At 35.0% G+C, this 18,078-nt stretch overlaps 1 pseudogene; it reads left to right on the forward strand.

Moving 5' to 3' along the window:
• Window positions 1-15,674: 15,674 nt before the first annotated feature.
• Window positions 15,675-17,189, forward strand: LOC116631420 (annotated as a pseudogene).
• Window positions 17,190-18,078: the final 889 nt, after the last annotated feature.

Consider the following 18,078-nt stretch of genomic DNA (forward strand, 5'->3'; position numbering starts at 1 on the left):
GTAGATGATAGGCAGATAGATAGACATAAGTAGATAGATGGATAAACCCTGACAATAATAATGGGTGAGAGGATGCAAAGAAATTGTGTATCTTTTATATTGCCAATGGGAATTCAAATTGACACAGCCACTTTTCCAAATGGTTTGACAGTTGCTTATAAAATTATGTTTATGCTTCTGATGTGACCCTGTAATCATATATATAGATATTTATACAACAGAAATGAAAATATCCCCACAGACATCTGTACATGAATGTGTATAGCAACTTTCTTCATGATCGCCAAGTTCTGGAAACATCACCAATGCCCATCCACTGGCGTATTGATGAACATGTTGTGGTACATCTATAAAAAGAAATACTATTTGGGGCGCCTGGGTGGCTCAGTTGGTTAAGCATCTGCCTTTTGCTCAGGTCATGATCTCAGGGTCCTGGGATGGAGTCCTGAATCAGACTCCCTGCTCTGCAGGGAGTCTAGTTCTCCTTCTGCCTGCCCCACTCCCCAACCCTGCTTGTGCTTGCTCTCTCTCTCAAAAAAATAAATAAATAAAATCTTAAAAAAAAAAAAAAGAAATACTATTCAACATGAGCCGCTGATGCAAACCCCCCAAAATGGATGGTTCACAAAAGTTTTGTGTGATGGAAGAGAAATGAGAAAGGCATACTACTTGATTCTATTTATATAAAAGTCTTGAAAAGGCAAAATGATAAGGATGGAAATCAGTTTAATGGATGCCAGAATCTGAAGGAGGGAGAAGGCTATTGACTGCAAAAGACTCAGGCAATTTTTTATTTATTTTTATTTATTTATTTTTGTGTGTGTTTGTGGTAACATTCTATATCCTGATATTGGTATTGGTTACCCTACTGCATACTTTTGCCAAAATTCCCCAAACCATATACCTAAGAAGGGTAATTTTTAAAAATGTAAATCATTTATCAATAAACTTAAAAAAATAAAATTAAAAGTTATAGGCAATACAGATTTTAAAAACAGTTATGGAGGTTACAGGGACATACCCCAATTTTCCTTTTTCAAGGGGTAGCTCCGTTAATGTCTTTTCTAAGCCTTCATTCAAGAATCCAATTTTTATGGGAGCCGTGAATCAGGCATAATTAGGACACACTTCCAGAAATTTGGGCCATTGGAAAAGAAATAAACCCATTTTATGATAATTTCTTATGGTGGCTAAAGTTCCCACAAAATCAGAAGCTATTGAAACTTAGCAAGCTAGCTTCCTTTAATGCCATTTAAGGTGAGGAGAATACAGAGAGAATAAGAAGGATTTATAGGGAATACATTATAAACACAACAGCTCCATCTCAGAACACAAAAAGGAAAAAATATCAGGTGGTTTATATTTGCAATTTGTCATGCATGCTATTCCATGGGCTTTGACAGTGATGATTATGTGAATCAAATAGTAAAATCACCGTGGTCTATTACGTATATAACTCCCCAAAACTACTTTGGAGAAAGCTTTTCTTTATGCTTTAAGGATTTTCATCTGTATACTCTTCAACATGAGGCAGATTGTAAAACTCTGAAATTCATTTTGAATAGAGAGTTATTTGTTCTATTGTGAAATATAGATGGAAGTCAGATTTTACCTATGAGTAAAAGGAGTCCCTATTGCTAACATATTTTACATTTTCCTGAATATGATTATATACTTATTCATCCCCTTAGATTTAGATATTCATATCTGTATAGTGCAAGTGATTCATGTTCTTTCCCTCCTTTGCTGTAATAAATTTTATTGATTTCTTTGAAATAACTGAAGCCTCACACAAGTGCAATACCTATTCCTAAACAATGTACCTCCATGTTGCATCTGTATAAAAATGAATAAATTATATAATGAATACATGACATTAAGAGACAAAATACAGATAATTATCACCATGTGTTGAAATAATAAATGCACATTTTAAGTAATTTTTTCTTAGAAGTCTTAATGCTAAGATTAAGCTCTAGAACTTTCTTCCAGGTTTCAGAATATCTACCCTCTAAAGGCAGGCTATAATTTATAGCCTGATTGCATTTCAAGAACATGTTTATCATTACTTATGAAACCTGAAACCTATTTTCCCCACATGAACAATGGTATCATATAATGTTTATTTTCCTAAGCCAACCCTCCATGTTCTATTACCATAATTAGGTAAAATACTTTATTTTAAATTCAAAAGGAGCAAGAAAACTCTACAATTAGAATAGCATTTTTCCTGGGCAAAATGGTCTGAAAGTCAGCCATTCTCAAAGAGTTCTAATTAAATTGACTAGAAGCACACTTTTCTATGTATGCAGTGATGTGGGTTTGATGTTTGATTCTTACTGGGTCACCCTTGGTTGGACCTGCTTGGACATCTGAATCACAAGTTGCTCTTTGGGACTGCCAGTATCAGATATGACATGTAAAGAGCTTGGAAGTCATCATCGTCTTTATGATAAGAAAAAGCTATACAAACTGAAAACCTGTGGCTTTTCTGAGACCCATCAGGTAATAGATGGAGTTGGACAAACCGCTACACTGAGATCTTGAACGATCAACACATCCAAGGAGATAAAATTCGTGAGACTTTATTACTTGCTGCAGAAGCTAGTAGAAATAATAGGATTGTAGGACGCTAACATGGTTATTTTATACGATTGCTGTAGGCTGAGTGAAGCATATAGTGAGTGTGAGAAACTACTGGGGTTCATTGTTGTAAGTGGACCCTCGTAGGTGTGCAGTTTTATATAAGGATTCCCCGCAGTTTCTCATGGAGAGGATCTGGGAAAGATTCTTTCCTGGCTCTGCTCAGGGTGAGGGGATAGTAGTGATCTGGTAAACCACTGAAACTCTTCTCCCATTGAAAGTTTTAATCTTGAGGGGGAAGAAATTATCTAGAAGGAAATTCTGAAATGTTACCTCAATGGAAAGGGAATTATATCCCAGTTACAGTTTTATTATTTTACCAAAGGGAAAAAATATCAACAGAATGTAAGGTCTCAGAAAATAGTTGTGAATGTTGCTTTTAGGAAAGGAAATAGATGTCTGGGGGACAAAAGCCTATTTCCTTGGAGGAGGAACAGAAACACTTGTGAAAGCCATACCCCCCAAAAGTAGTCCATGAAAAGACAGACAAAATCATGGAATTATAGAATCCTCCCTCCCCCACCTCCCACCACCAAACCATGAGCCTCCAGGATAATAGCTATGAATTACAGCTAAAAGAAGTGTCAGACACAGAATCTCTCTGAGAATCTGTACAAAAGGAAACTTCAAAGCATAAGGAGACAAAAATAAGGACACTAAAGGAATTTGTTGTCTAGGTACCTATACTTAAAATGTATACTAACATAGCCCAACTCCTAGCCAGATTAATAAATCCTCACACTGAAGGCTTATTTCTTTCAGTCCCTATTACTCTGTATAGCATGTCAGCCTCAATTGAAAACAAAACAAAACAAAACGCAACTTTGCAAGGCATGCTAAAAGACAAGAAAAAAACATTCTGAAGAATTAAAGCAACCATCAGAACCAGACTCAGATATGACCCGTGTGCGAATTATCAGACAGGAGATATAATTACAATGGTAGGGGACCAAAAGGAAAAAAAATTAATAGCATGCCAAACTATTTAGATAATGTAACAGAGAGAAGAAAATGCTAAGAAAAAATCAAAGGAAACTCCAGAAGTTAAAAATACGGTAACAAAACTGAAAAATGCCTTGAACAGGTTCTTTGATAGATCTGCACAGCTGAGGAAGAATCAATGAACTTGAAGATAGGTCAATAGAAACATCCAAAACTAAAACACAAAGAGAAATATGAATTTGAAAAAAAGTACAGAACATCCAAGAACTGTACAATAATAATAATAATAATAATAATAATAATAATAATAACAGGTATAACTTACATATAATTGGAATACCAGAAATAAGAAATAAAAGGTAGAAGAAATATTTAAAGTAATATGGCTAATAACTTTACTAAATTAATAACAGGTACTAAACCAAAAATTCAAGAATGTCAGAGAATCCCAAGCAAAATTTAAAAAACAAAAAACAAAGCTAGGCATATATTTAAACCATGAGGAAAAAATAGAATATTAAAGGAAGATAAAGAAAAAAAAGAAAAGAAACTCTTACATATAGAGAAATAAAGATAAGAATTTCAACAGACTTCTCATTAAAAAACATGCAAAAAAGGAGTATGGATTGAAGTATTTCAACTGTTTAAAGGAGGGAAAAACACCTAGAAATCTGTATCCAGGGAAATTATCCTTCCAAAGTGAAGGAGAAATAAAGACTCTGAGGAAAAAAAAATGAGGGAACTCATTTCTAGCAGACTTGCTCTAAAAGAAATGTAAAAAAAAAAAAAAAAAAAAAAACTTCCAAAAAAAAAAAAAAAAAAAAAAAAAAAAAAAAAACTTCCGACAGGGAAAAAAAAAGATAAAGGTCAGAAACTTGGAACTCCATAAAGAAGAGGGTTGCGAATGACGTAAATGAAAACAAAATAAAATCTTTTATGTTTTTTATTCTTTGTTGATGTAAAAGACAACTGCTTGTTGAAAGCACTATACTAACAATGTATCTGGTATGTATAACCTATGAAGAATTGATATAAATGACAACAATGTCATAAAGTATGCGAAGGAGGAATTGAAGATAAATTCTTAAAGGTAACAGGATTTTGGCTCCTAGTTAAAAACCTTTTTCGTGCCTGAGTATAGGCAATTACAAAGGCTTTACTATTCGTGTCTTACAGAAGAAAGCTGCCCTCCCCTACGTAGACACACTTGGTGTGCAGCCCATGCACTGCAGTCTCTGAAGGAACTTGAGTCAAGGTGTGAGGCCCCCTGGACAGTCATGCTCTTTACACTTACGCATTTCTACCGCCATCACCTTCATTCTTAGGTGTCTTTATTTGATGCCTTGGGCAGAGGTCTTCAGGCTCCTCTGCTGAGGTCTCATATTGGGGAGAGAGGGGAAGTGGAAACCATGAAAACACTTTTCCCCAATATGACTCAGAACCTGGTACTTTCTCTCTCCTATCCTTTTCCTCTAGCTCTCCCTGACCTCAGGGTCCATGAAAGTGCCAGAGACTTTGAGCCAACAGTGAGCCAACCCCCACATATGCCCTGCCCCTTGACTGATGTGCTGTTCCATAGGAGAAAATGGACCAGGGGTGGGGGATGGGCTTCCTTGATTTTAGCCTTTTGCTTATTTCCCATTGCAGTAAATGATTAAAGACTTAACTCTTCCGTTTTTTGGCTTGTTGCCTTAATTGGCTGACATTTGGCAGCTCGGTCTCTCTTTCCCAGCTCAGCTGAGCTCCTGGCAGCCACTGCACCCCACATGAAGTGTTACAGTGAAATTTCATTGTGTACATACATTATTTAAATATACATGTTGTAAATTCTAGAACAATCACTAAAATAGTTGTAAAAGATGACAAATAATACATAAAGAAAAAATATAAAATGCCATCAAATAAAAGTTGGAGAATTTGAAACTTCTTTGTTATAAATTGATAGATTAAGCAGGTAGAAAATCAGTTAAGATACAGTTGACCTGAACAGGACTATCACTTAACTTGGTCGTCTTAATATTTTTAGAAAACTCCATCCAACCACAACAGAAAACACATTCTTCTCAACCACACAGGAAAGAGTTATAGAGTTAGACCACATTCAGTCTATAAAACAGTACAGACAAACTGATGAGAAAGGCTGAGCCCTCCCACCTTTGGCCCTCAGAGGAAGTTCAGAGCATACACCCCTAGCCCCTCACATAGGAAACCTTCACCACAATCTCACACTTAAACCCCAGCCAATATCCCTTTCCTGCTTTTTCAAGTCTATTTTTATACCTGCTTAGGAGTCAACCCTGTTTCATACCTTCTTGGTGCGCATGTGGTGTTATTCAAACCACAAGCATGTGCATTTGTGTGAGTTACACACATTTGGGGTAAATGTAGGATATAACATAACGGCCCATTAGAGTACTCGAAAATGTTATCATAAGGAATTTAACATTTAGTTTGTTTTAAAATAAAATACAATTAAGTATTTTTTTATGTTATTAAACCTTTTCTAAATAGAATTGTGATTTCTCTTTAGATACATTTAATTTAGCCAAGCTTATAGATGATTTAAGAATACAGACAATTCTTTCCAATTCATTGAATTTTTTCAGATACTGTTGACTTGCTCATCCCATCTTAAGTCCATGTATTTTTCCACACCCCACTGTTTCCCATATATATAAGAAAATCTGTCTGTAGATGTGAGAATAAAAATCTTTCTCATCCAACACAAATTCCTTTGAAAACCTAATAAGAAAGCAATTGGAAAAAGAGACAGGGGTTCTCCTTTACTTTTCTCTCATCCTCCCTGTTTGATATCTTTACCTCATGACTGGGATTTATTTTGGTCTTGGTTTGTGATCACATGCTAATTTGCACAGCTCAGTTCACCCAGATGGAGCATATAGCTACCTATGGAGGTAACAGCACATTTCTTTAGACACTTTTTCAAAGTCTAATGGTTTGTATATCCCCAGGACTAACTTTCTTAAGCAGCAGCAGTAAGTATCTTCACTGATTGTTAAAAGTGGTTTCCTGAACTCTGTGTCTTAACAGCATGTGGCTCCTATTTAATAGCTGTATGTCTTAGTAATTCCGTAATATCAGTAGAGAACAAAAACTCACAAAAACACTTCTTGGAGGGGAATATACTTATGCAGAAGTTTGTAGAATGCATGGCATTTATATATTAGGTACATCTTAGGTTCTATGTGTATTCCACAGTTCATTTATCTTGTCACAAGGTTAGTTACTTTGGGTACTAGTTTTTGATTAATACCTTCAGGAAAGGTAAAAGTTTCCTTTTACATGAACTGAATGTTTTTATGAGCATATCTAACACCCCATCCGTTTCCTCTTCTGCATGTTTAAGGGTAAATGTAAGACAAAAATCAATTTGCCAGTGACTTTTAAAAAATTTCATTTGAAAGGAAGGGATATTCAGTTAGGGGGAAATAGATTGTATTATCTGAGGCAAATTTTGCAATTAAGAAACGGAGTTCTGCCAGTAGAAGCAGGTCTGTACCCTTCCAATGAAAGGGAATTACTTTATGCTGGGGAAAGCTTTATAGTTTCACTCTGCAATTTCACTTGCTTTAATAGAAGTACTTTAGCACCTCCACTCCTATCAGCCCCTACCCCGTGTTATAACATCCCCATCTAGATCAAAAGCAGAAACAGAACTATTGACATTATCCAGGGCCATCTGACTGGTGTTGTGAAATCACACTGAGAAATGTCTTCTTTTATTATTTCTAGTAGACACACAATATTATATTAGTTTTAGGTGTATAACTTAGTTATTTGACATTTATATACATTACAAAATGCTCACCATGGTAAGTCTAGTTACTATCTGCCACCATACATAGTTATTACAGTGTCATTGACTATGCTCTCTATGATATACTTTACATCCTTAGGACTTATTTATTTTATAACTGTGAATATCTTTTATATTTTATTTTTATTGATAGCTGCAACCTTAATAGAAACTAGTAGAAATGCAATGAAAGAAAATAGAAAATGTTATCTTCCTCATGTAGGTAGCTGAATTCATATGCTGTCTTCCATTTTTTAATCATGTTTCAGATAATTACACTTTCTTCCCCTCTGGGACCTTAGAAAACTATGTTGTGATTTGTGTGCTGAATGCCTTAACTAGCAGGGGGTAGAACACAATGATATGATTCCTTGATGCTATGCTCTCCCTATGTACTACCTCTAAGGCTTCATTTTTCACTCAATAAGATCATCATATTCATGGGAATAGCCAGAGTAGGTTTTTATATAAAGTGAAACTTCCCAAAAAATATTAGCTATTTTAACTCTTGGTCAGTTATTTAATGATTAAAGGAACTTGATCAATTGTGAAACTATTTGCTCAAAATTTCACATTACGGCAACTGAAAAGCCTGAACTCGATACTTGTTCTACTGTAACGCACTATCCGTGTCTCTTTTCCTGTACCTGCTACTTTGATCACTTTGCATTTATCTGCCACTGATAATCTGCATTTATATATACAGTATTTTATATATTGCAATACATGATAATTTTATTCCCCAGTAGATTGTACTACTACTGAGGAAAAAAAGAAAGAGAGAAAGAGAGGGAGATCATGGCATTCATTTAAAAATTTCCAGTGCTTAGTACATGATCACAATTCTCTAACATCGCTCAATATGTGGTGATCTGAATGAAAGTGCTATATTAATGACATTTTTGTAATGCAGGTATTGAAATGAAATAAATTAATTAAATTCCAGATGTAATCAGGGTATATTAATCTAGAGTCTCACAAAAATATTATAATTTAAATCATGCCATTTCTGTTCCTCCTACTACTTAACATTTTATTATTTTTACTACAATAGTACCGCTATAAAAAAACAATAACAAATTTTCAAAGCCTCCATTCTAAAGGTCATCTTGTAGGCAAGATCTCATCATAATTATTTTTGATACTTGTATCAGAAGCAAAAAATACTCATTTTTTATTAAATTATGTCCTGTGGAGATCTGTGGCATATTGACTTAGTGGTTATTGTGTTTACACTGGAGATATATAGGAACAATAATGAATGATACCTTCGGCAAAGCACTGTTCAAAAATAAAAGGCTTAGGTAAAGCTTTTCTTATATCTCAATCCCCAGAATCATATCTAGTTAAAATCGAAACTTAGAGATATAGAGTTATAGATGTCTACTTCAGTAGAGAAGTCATTGTTTATCTTTGAGGTGGGAGCTAAGAAAATTGGTTATATTTTGGGATGAACATATGAATTCAAGTAACTCCACTGGATTCAGTGCAATATGGCGGGCAGGTACACAGTTTAGTATGGAGGGTAGGAAGAAAGGTTTTGGACATATAGCCACTGCTGAAATCTTAGCCCTGCCACTTTATATGTATTTTTCATCTCAGTATATGTCAGTCTCTTCAGATGTTTTTATTTTTCTTTCTTTATTTTTTTAAAGATTTTATTTATTTATTTGACAGAGAGAGACACAGCAAGAGAGGGAACACAAGCAGGGGGAGTGGGAGAGGGAGAAGCAGGCTTCCCTCTGAGCAGGGAGCCCAATGTGGGGCTCGATTCCAGGACCCTGGGATCATGACCTGAGCCAAAGGCAGACGCTTAACGACTGAGCCACCCAGGTGCCCCATCTTCAGATGTTTTTAAATGAAGATAATTATAAATGTATAAACTTAGCTTTAATTTTGGAAAAGTGAATTTTAAATCCATATCTTGGTATTTTACTAAAGTAAATTTATTTACAACTGATTTTCAATTATTTCAGTAGGAGAGCATAATAAATTTACTTTTATCTTTTTAACTTTTATAGCATTATATTCATTTTTAAATTTGTGAGTATGGTATTACCTATTTGAATTGGCAGCAGGCTATAGAAAGAAATGTATATGATTCATAATAATAATATTATATTATTATTTAATAATAATTTTAGTAATAGTAATATTATTATTAAGGACTTTTAAAAACAGTTTTAGGTTTACAGCAAATTTGAGAGGAAGATGCAGAGGTTTCCCATAAACCCCTGTTCTCAGACATGTGGAACCTTCCCCTCCATTATCAACTACCCTCATCAAGAGTGGCACCTTTATTACAGTGGATAAACTGATGTTAACACATTGTAATCACACAAAGTCCATAGTTTATGTTAGGGTTTGCTCTTGATGTTGTGCATTTGATGGGTTTGGACCAATGTATAAAAAACATATATCCATCATTATAATATCCTACAGAATATTTTTAGTGCCTTAAAATTCCTCTGTGCTTGGCCTATTCATCCCTCCTCACTCCCAATCCCAGTTCCTGGCAAGCATTGACTTTTAATTGTCTCCATAGTTTTGCTTTTATAGAATGTCATGTAGTATGTAGCCTTTTAGATTAACTTCTTTCACTTGGTAATACGCATTTAAATTTCCTCCATGACTTCTCATGGCTCGGTAGCTCATTTCTTTTTAGCACTGAATAATAGAATAATATTCCATTGTTTGTGTACCACAATTTATTTATCCACTCACCTACTGAAGGACATCTTGGTTGCTTCTAAGTTTTGACAATTATGAATAAAGCTGCTGTAAACATCCTTATTTTATGTGGATGTAAGTTCACACATATTTTGGGTAAATGCCAAGAAGTACAATTGCTGAATCATATGGTAAGAGCATATTTACTTTTGTAAAAAACTGCTAAACTATATTCCAAATGGCTGTATCATTTTGCATTCCCCCCCACCAATGAATGAGAGTTCCTATTGCTCCACATCCTTGCTAGCATTTGGTGTTTTCAGTGTTCTGAATTTTGGCTATTTTAATAACCAGTGTTTAATTTTCTGTATTTTGAAAATATGTCTACATATAGTTTTTGTTTTGTTTTTTGACATTTATCCTGCTTATGCTCTCTTAGCTTCCTGGGTCTGTGGTTCGGTGTCTGACATGGACTTGAGGAAATTCTCGGTCATTATTTTTTTAAATATTTCTTCTTTTCCTTTCTGTTTTTCTTCTCCTTCTCCTTCTAGTGTTTCTATTATTATATGGTATACCTTTTATCGTTGCCCCACAGTACTTGGATATTCTATTCTATTTTTTTCGGTCTTTATTCCCTTTGCTTTCAAGTTTAGGAAGTTTCTATTGAGATATCCTTAAGCTCAGAGACTCTTTCCTCAGCTCTGTCCCAGTCTACTAATGAGCCCATCAAAGGTATTTTTCTTTGTTACAGTGATTTTTATATCTAGCAATTTTTTTTTATTTCTTTCTTAGGATTTCCATCTCTCCGTTTATATTGCCCATCTGTTCTTGGATGCTGCTATTTTATCCATGAGACCCCTTAGCGTATTAACCATAATTGTTTTAAATTCTTCTGATAATTCCAACATCTTTGCCATGTCTGGTTCTATATCTTTAAATTGTGTTTTCTTGCCTTCTGGTATGCCTTGTAATTTTTCTTATTAGCCTGACAGAATAGACTGGGTAAAAGGAACTGCTAGAAATGGACCTTTAGTAATGTGGTGGTGAAGTGTTGGGGTGGGGGAGTGTTCTATAGTCCTGTGATTAGGTCTCTTTTTTTTTTTTTTTTTTTTTTTTTTGTGAGCCTATGCCTCTGGACTGTGAACTTTACAAGTGTTTTAATTTTTTCCTCCCCCTATATCCCCTTGGGTGGGACATGTTGGCTAAAGTAGTCCAAAGTTGGGTTTGCCCTTCTACCAGGTCAGGTTCTCCCAGGTCAAGTTAGGCTCTGATAATACCCCATCAGGTTAAGCTCTGCTTAAATAGTTTTTCCTCAGGGCAGGCCATGTTTGTTATATTTTAAAATAGTTCCTTTTTCCTTACCCCTGCCTGAATCAGGAGGGGATTTTTTTTTTTTTTTTTCCTGATGTTTACTCTGGGAACCTGGTTGAGCTCCTGGAGATAAATCTCATACTGTGAGGGTCCTCCTATGACTGGGTTTCCCACAGAGTTTTTAACTCTGAGTTGTCCACACTGAGCCTCCAGCAATTTGGTGATGACAGCTCAGGGTTCCCTACCCTGGCACTAGTTCCTGCAGCAATTTCTGCTCATGAGTCCCTGTTCTGCTAAGTTGTTATTCTCTGTTGGTTGGGTTCTCTTAGGGACAGTGATTTTCTTTGTGTCTTCACCTTTCTTAGGGATTCTAGAAAAGTGACTGATTTTTCAGTCTGTTCAGCTTTTCACTTGTTGTTATTAGGATGGAGTGGTATCTTCCAAGCTCCTTACATGCAGAACTGAAAACCCCCGAATTATTTATTTAGTAAATGTTTATTAAAATTTTACTATGTGCTAGGAATCTACTATAAGGAGCTTCATGAACTTCTCTTATTCTTCTTCCTCAGAAGTCATCTATATGCTGAAAAAGCATATATCCTTCTGTACTTAAAGATTTTTTACCAAGGATGCTCAAAAGCTCACCAAATGCAAATTTCTAAGCATATGGCTTGTCCTCTCCTTAAGGCTTTTTCTGTGATTATTTCCGGAAATTTTCTGAATATCTGAGAAAGAGAAGAAATCATTTTCTGTTATTCAGGGGGTATTGGTAGAGGTAGAAAATTTCACATAAGGTGGGGTTTGAAACAACTGTATACTCAGTACGAAAAGAAGAAATAGGATAGCTTTTTCTCAGTTAAGCCAGAATTGTGAAGCAGAGAAGTTTGCATTAAAGGAATGATAGTATCTATGTGAAACATCCCTTTATATGCATTTGTATTAGTTTAAAGGAAGGGTTGTATCTTGTAGAGAAAAATGCATTGACCTAGGAATCAGGTGTCTTGACATTCTCTCAAATCTGTCATAGATAGCAAGCTTAACACAGGCAATTCACCTCAATTTCTTCATCTGTAAAGTAATGGACTAGATGTATATTTTCATAGTCTGCTTCTCCCCTCCCCTCTGCTCATGCTCTCTCTCATGCACTCTCTCTCTCCCTCAAAATAAATGAATAAAATCTTAAAAAAAAATAATCCACAGTGAATATGGTGGTATATACTAGAGAGTCTATTTTTTTCTATTTTTATATATGCTTCAATATAGCATGATTAAAAATAAATAATCAGAATATTTACATTAGAACAATGTTCCTTAATTGGTAACTACTGAAATTGGCAGATAAACAAACTATATTTATATAATTTTAGAAGAGAAGTTCAAATGATATAACCTTCAATATATACTTTAGCTTAAGTTTACATTCTGAACCCTCAACTCCCAAGTGAAATATCAAAACATTTTTCCTTAGGATTATTTCAATGGATAACAAACATTCCCAAAACTGTGTAGTGTGGGATTTAATTAGAGAGATTAGTGGCCCCTTGGTCCCTTGAACTGAGTAGTTTGTTTCCCTGAAACTTAGAAAGATGAAAAACTAGGTCCTCAGGCTCTTATTCCTCAAATTATAAATATTCCCCAAACAAGCATACTAGCTGAAAAGGAAAAAAAAAAAAAAAGACAAAAGAAAAAGAAAAAACAGAGTTGATAAAAGTCTACATACTCTTCAAATACTTGCATTTCTAATCCGGTGGATAATTAGGCAACTGGTCCCTTATTACACTGAGTGGGAGGTGGTCAGTGAGGAAGGCTTCTAGGAATCTGCATATTGTCAAACTACTAATACTATTTCCCTCACAGTTCCCTGAATGAAAGCTATGTCACTAAGTACATATATATTTTTTCTAATTATGACTTCTTAATCCTTTTAATCATTTCCCTCCTTCTCAGAAATAAAAGGAAACTATCTGATTTCCTAGATAATGGCTATGCAGAGTTATTTAGATTTTTATTATTAACATACAGTATATTAATCTATGCTGAAGAAAAACTCTGCAACAGTAATTAGGTTACTTAGGAGTTTTTAGGAGTATCAGTAATTAGGAGTTTCAAACACGGTCATATCCATCAATCAGCTCCATCTCTGAGCTATTGTATTCACTTAGTTTCATTAAATTTAGTTGTGAAAAACAATAAAGTAATACAAGATTTTACCTTTTCTCTTCATTTCTATATACTATTAAAACAATTTACTGACGTTTATACAAGTCATCTATTGTTTTAGTCCATTTGGGCTGCAATAACAAAATACCACAGACTGGGCAGTTTATACACAATAGATATTTATTTCTCACAGTTCTGCTGGAATCTAGAATTCTGAGATTAGGGTGCTAGCATGGTCAAATAAGACAATTCTCCTTGTGTCCTCACATGGCAGAGGGGCTAGGGATCTCTTTGAAACCTCTTTTATATAGCTCCAATCCCATTCACCAGGTTCCAGCTCCATGACTTGAGCACTTCTGAAAGGTCCCACCTATCAATGCCATCACCTCTGGGGGTTAGGATTCCAAGATATGAATTTTAGGGGGACAAAAACATTCAGACAATAGCATATGCCTTTACTCAAAAAAGCTAGAGGTTTTGGGATTTGAATTATCATTTGCCTTTTAGGTTGCTTATAAGAAGGTTACCTTACTTCTTTGATTTATTTCTCAATATCTTTAGTATTCTACAATAATTGTTTTTTTGTTTTTTTGTTTTTTTGTTTTTTTCTGGCAAGGTTGTTATGAGATCAATTAGATTATTTAAATACCAAAATTTCAGCCATATATCAGGAACTCATTGATAGCAAAATTAGACTTTGCCTCTTTTTAATGACTTGTACTTCCCTTTTTAGCTTCAAAATTAAAGCAGTTAATATTAAATGTCTTTTAATAGTCCATTGGTAAATTCTAAGTTATAAGACAGAAATTTTGTCTGCCTTATTTGTGTTGAAGCTCCTTCTTTCCCTCCCTCTTTCTTTATTTTGTATTGGGCACTGGATTAGTTGCATTGTATCTTGGGACCTGAAGAATTCTGTATATATTGGGGCGCCTGGGTGGCTCAGTCGTTAAGCGTCTGCCTTCAGCTCAGGTCATGATCCCAGGGTCCTGAGATCGAGCCCCGCATCAGGCTCCCTGCTCTGTGGGAAGCCTGCTTCTCCCTCTACCACTCCCCCTGCTTGTGTTCCCTCTTTCGCTCTCTCTGTCAAATAAATAAATAAAATCTTAAAAAAAAAAAAAAATTCTGTATATAGAACAGGATTATGGAAATCTATTAACCTGTGGCTTTTATACATGTTGCATCTTACATGCAATATTTATTTATTTATTTATTTATTTTTAAAGATATTTTTTATTTATTTATTTGACAGAGATAGGGAGCACAAGTAGGCAGAGCAGCAGGCAGAGGGAAAAGGAGAAGCAGGCTCTCTACTGAGCAGGGAGCCTGATGCGGGGCTCGATCTCAGGACTCTGGGATCATGACCTGAGCCGAAGGCAGCCACTTAACCAACTGAGCCATGCAGGCACCCCTTACATGCAATATTTTAAAGGAGGAGAATGAAGAGTTTGCACAGCACTTATCAACATTTAACCTTGAGTATGTCAAGAAATATGAGCCATTATGTTTGTTTGAACTATATATTCACAAATCCATATAGTTATAGTGATTCTAACTGCACATAATATTTGATACAAACCCATTTATGGTCATAATTGGAATTCAGAGCAATCTCTAAAATTATAGTTTTGATTTTGCACTACTACATTGTGCTACTTGCAAATCATTAAGTGAATTCATAGTTCTTTGCTTAGTAGCCAAAAACTTAATTAAGTTAACTCCTTATTACAGAGAAAAGTATAGACTATTAATCACACTGTAACGGAGAATAGAATAAACAAACAAAAAATTGTAAAATCTCAGTCTTTTTGACGAAATATATACAATATCGTTTACTCTAAAATAATAGCATGATTGGAGATTTATTGATTAAACAAATCTAAAGAGATGACTTTTAAATTAAATAATTTAAAATTCATTTAGAAACTATATAAAACATTAAAACATACCTATATCAAATAATTTGCTTAGCCATGCTTTATAATCGTTGGACAATAAAGTCCTAAATTTTTTTTTTGAATCATATGTTGTTCAAAGATACTTCTTTCAAACATGGTCATATATATCTGGAGATCTCATTTGTTGGAACAACATTCTACACACTTTAGAGCTGTGGAGGAAGATTCTGAGTTCTCTGTATTCTTCAGGGATGGATCCTGTGGTGGTGGAAAATGAGCTCAAACTGAACCAGCAGTTTGCTAATGCACATCTGAATTCTACCGATAATCAGCATGGAGGAAGTACAGCCTGCAAAGGGTGCTATATTCCTCCTCCCTTAAGAAACAGAGAAGTTACTACAAGACTCTATGATAATAAAGACAGTTCATAGTGAGTTCCAATAAAAGATACATACAACAGTTTTGAGGTTCATAGTGATTCAAGAGGAAAGTCTAGTTTCTCAGTGACTGGAAGTGGATAAAAGAAGAGGTTTGATGATCATGGACAAAGAGACTGATAACGTTGGCAGCCATGACTACAAAAGTGGCTCTGACAAATTTGAACATGGTGGAAAGAGTTGCTGGTGTGACAAATCAATTGAAGATGACTGGTCAAAACCACTCCCACCAAGTGAATGCGTGGAACAGAAACTCTTTTTGGAGATAAGACTAGATTTAATTGGAGAAATATGACATTCCAACTGAGGCAACAGGCAACGAATGTCTCCCACATGTTGAAAGTTTCAGTGATGTTGAGATGGGAGAAATCATCTTGGGAGACATTGAGCTTACTTGTTATACTCACCTGACTCCAATGTAGAAGGAAAAGACACTTGAAGGCTTTGACCCGAACAGGGTCTGTAAAAACTACAGCATTTCTCTTGCCCATCTTGAGTCAGATTTATTCTGATGGTCCAAGAGAGACTTTGAGAGCCATAAAAGAAAAGGGAAGGTTTGGGAGCTGCAAACAATATCCAGTTTCCTTGGTATTAGCACCAACAAGAGAATTGACAGTACTGATCTATGAGAAATCCAGAAAATTTTCATACTAATCTAGAGTTCATCTTCGGATTATTTATGGTGGTGCCGATATTGGTCAGCAGATTTGAGACTTAGAACATGGATACTACTTGTTAGTAGCCACTTTGGAGGCCTAGTAGATATGATGGTAAAAGGAAATATTGGATTAGACTTTTGCAAATACTTGGTGTTGAATAATGCTGATAGAATGTTGGATATGAAGTTTGAAGCTCAGATATGTGGAATACTTGAACAAAATAGCATGTCACCAAAGGAAGTTCACCACACCATGATGTTTACTGCTACTTACCCTAGAGAAATAAAAATGTTTGCTCATGATTTCTTGAATGAATATATCTTTTTGGCTGTGGGAAGATTGGTTCTACCTCTGAGAATATGACACAGAAGGAGTCAGACAAATGGTAATTTCTGCTTGACTTTCAATGGGCAAGGATTCACTGACCTTAGTGTTTGTGGCGAACAAAAAGGGTGAAGATTCTCTGGAGGATTTCTTATACCAGGAAGGAGATGCTTGTATCAGTATCCATGGAAAACAATCTTAGAGAGACAGAGAAGAGCGTTCATCTGTTCCTCTCAGGAAAAAAAGCCCAATTCTAGTGGCTATAGCAATAGCCTCAAGAGGACTAGACATTTCAAATATGAAACAACTTGTCAATATTGACTTGCAATGATAATGAAGAAATGTACATCACATTGGCTGTACTCACAACAAATTACCCACTGTGCTATTCCACTGACTTTTTCTTTAAGGGAGCTGAACCTCACAAGAAGACATGAGAAGAGTGATCAGAAGCCCTCTTCAGAGATAGTTTGAAGACTTCCATTGTTGTAATTTAGATTAACTGCCCTCTTGCCTACACCTATCCCAAGCTGCATTTATAATTTTGTAACAGGATTATCTGTTTGTTAATGTACTGTGCCTTTAACTTTTTATTTTGATGTCCTGTTGGCTCAGTAATGCTCAAGATATCACTTGTATTGACAAAACAAATTAAATGAATGTGGACTAAAATTTTAAAAAATTCTGTACATTTTAAACTTAAGTACACATTTACACACAAAACTTGATTCTCTTCTAAGTACTTAAGGAATACACTGACTTTATTATAGTAAGCCTCTTTCTAAAGGTTATTTGACTTCCCAAATATGTCATTACAGAGAACAGCAGATACATGTTTTCCAGATTAAAATATTGCGATGGCAATGCCATCCTTTCTCCTTAATATAAGAATGTGTTTTGCCTTATGCTTATAAGGAGACCTGATTCTAATGAAGCAAATGTCAGACATAAGGGGGATGTGGAAAATTACTAGAGAGACTCAGTGTGTCCTGTGAATCTATCCAGTACAGGAAAATTAAACAGTACCTGATTACTGTTTGCTAAGACTGGGCTCATCTGTGCACACATTTAATTTATGGTTTTAATTTACCTTTAATGTAAAATATAACTTCCAAGGTTTTAATATATCACTTCTCCTTAATAAATCTGTCATGAATGTGAGTTAGTCTTATATAATTTTTAGAAGCAATCTTGGAGTCTAAGAAAAATTCAACTAAATC

The sequence above is a fragment of the Phoca vitulina genome, unplaced genomic scaffold (genome assembly GCF_004348235.1).
Source record: "Phoca vitulina isolate PV1807 unplaced genomic scaffold, GSC_HSeal_1.0 scaffold5, whole genome shotgun sequence".
Taxonomy (NCBI): domain Eukaryota; kingdom Metazoa; phylum Chordata; class Mammalia; order Carnivora; family Phocidae; genus Phoca; species Phoca vitulina.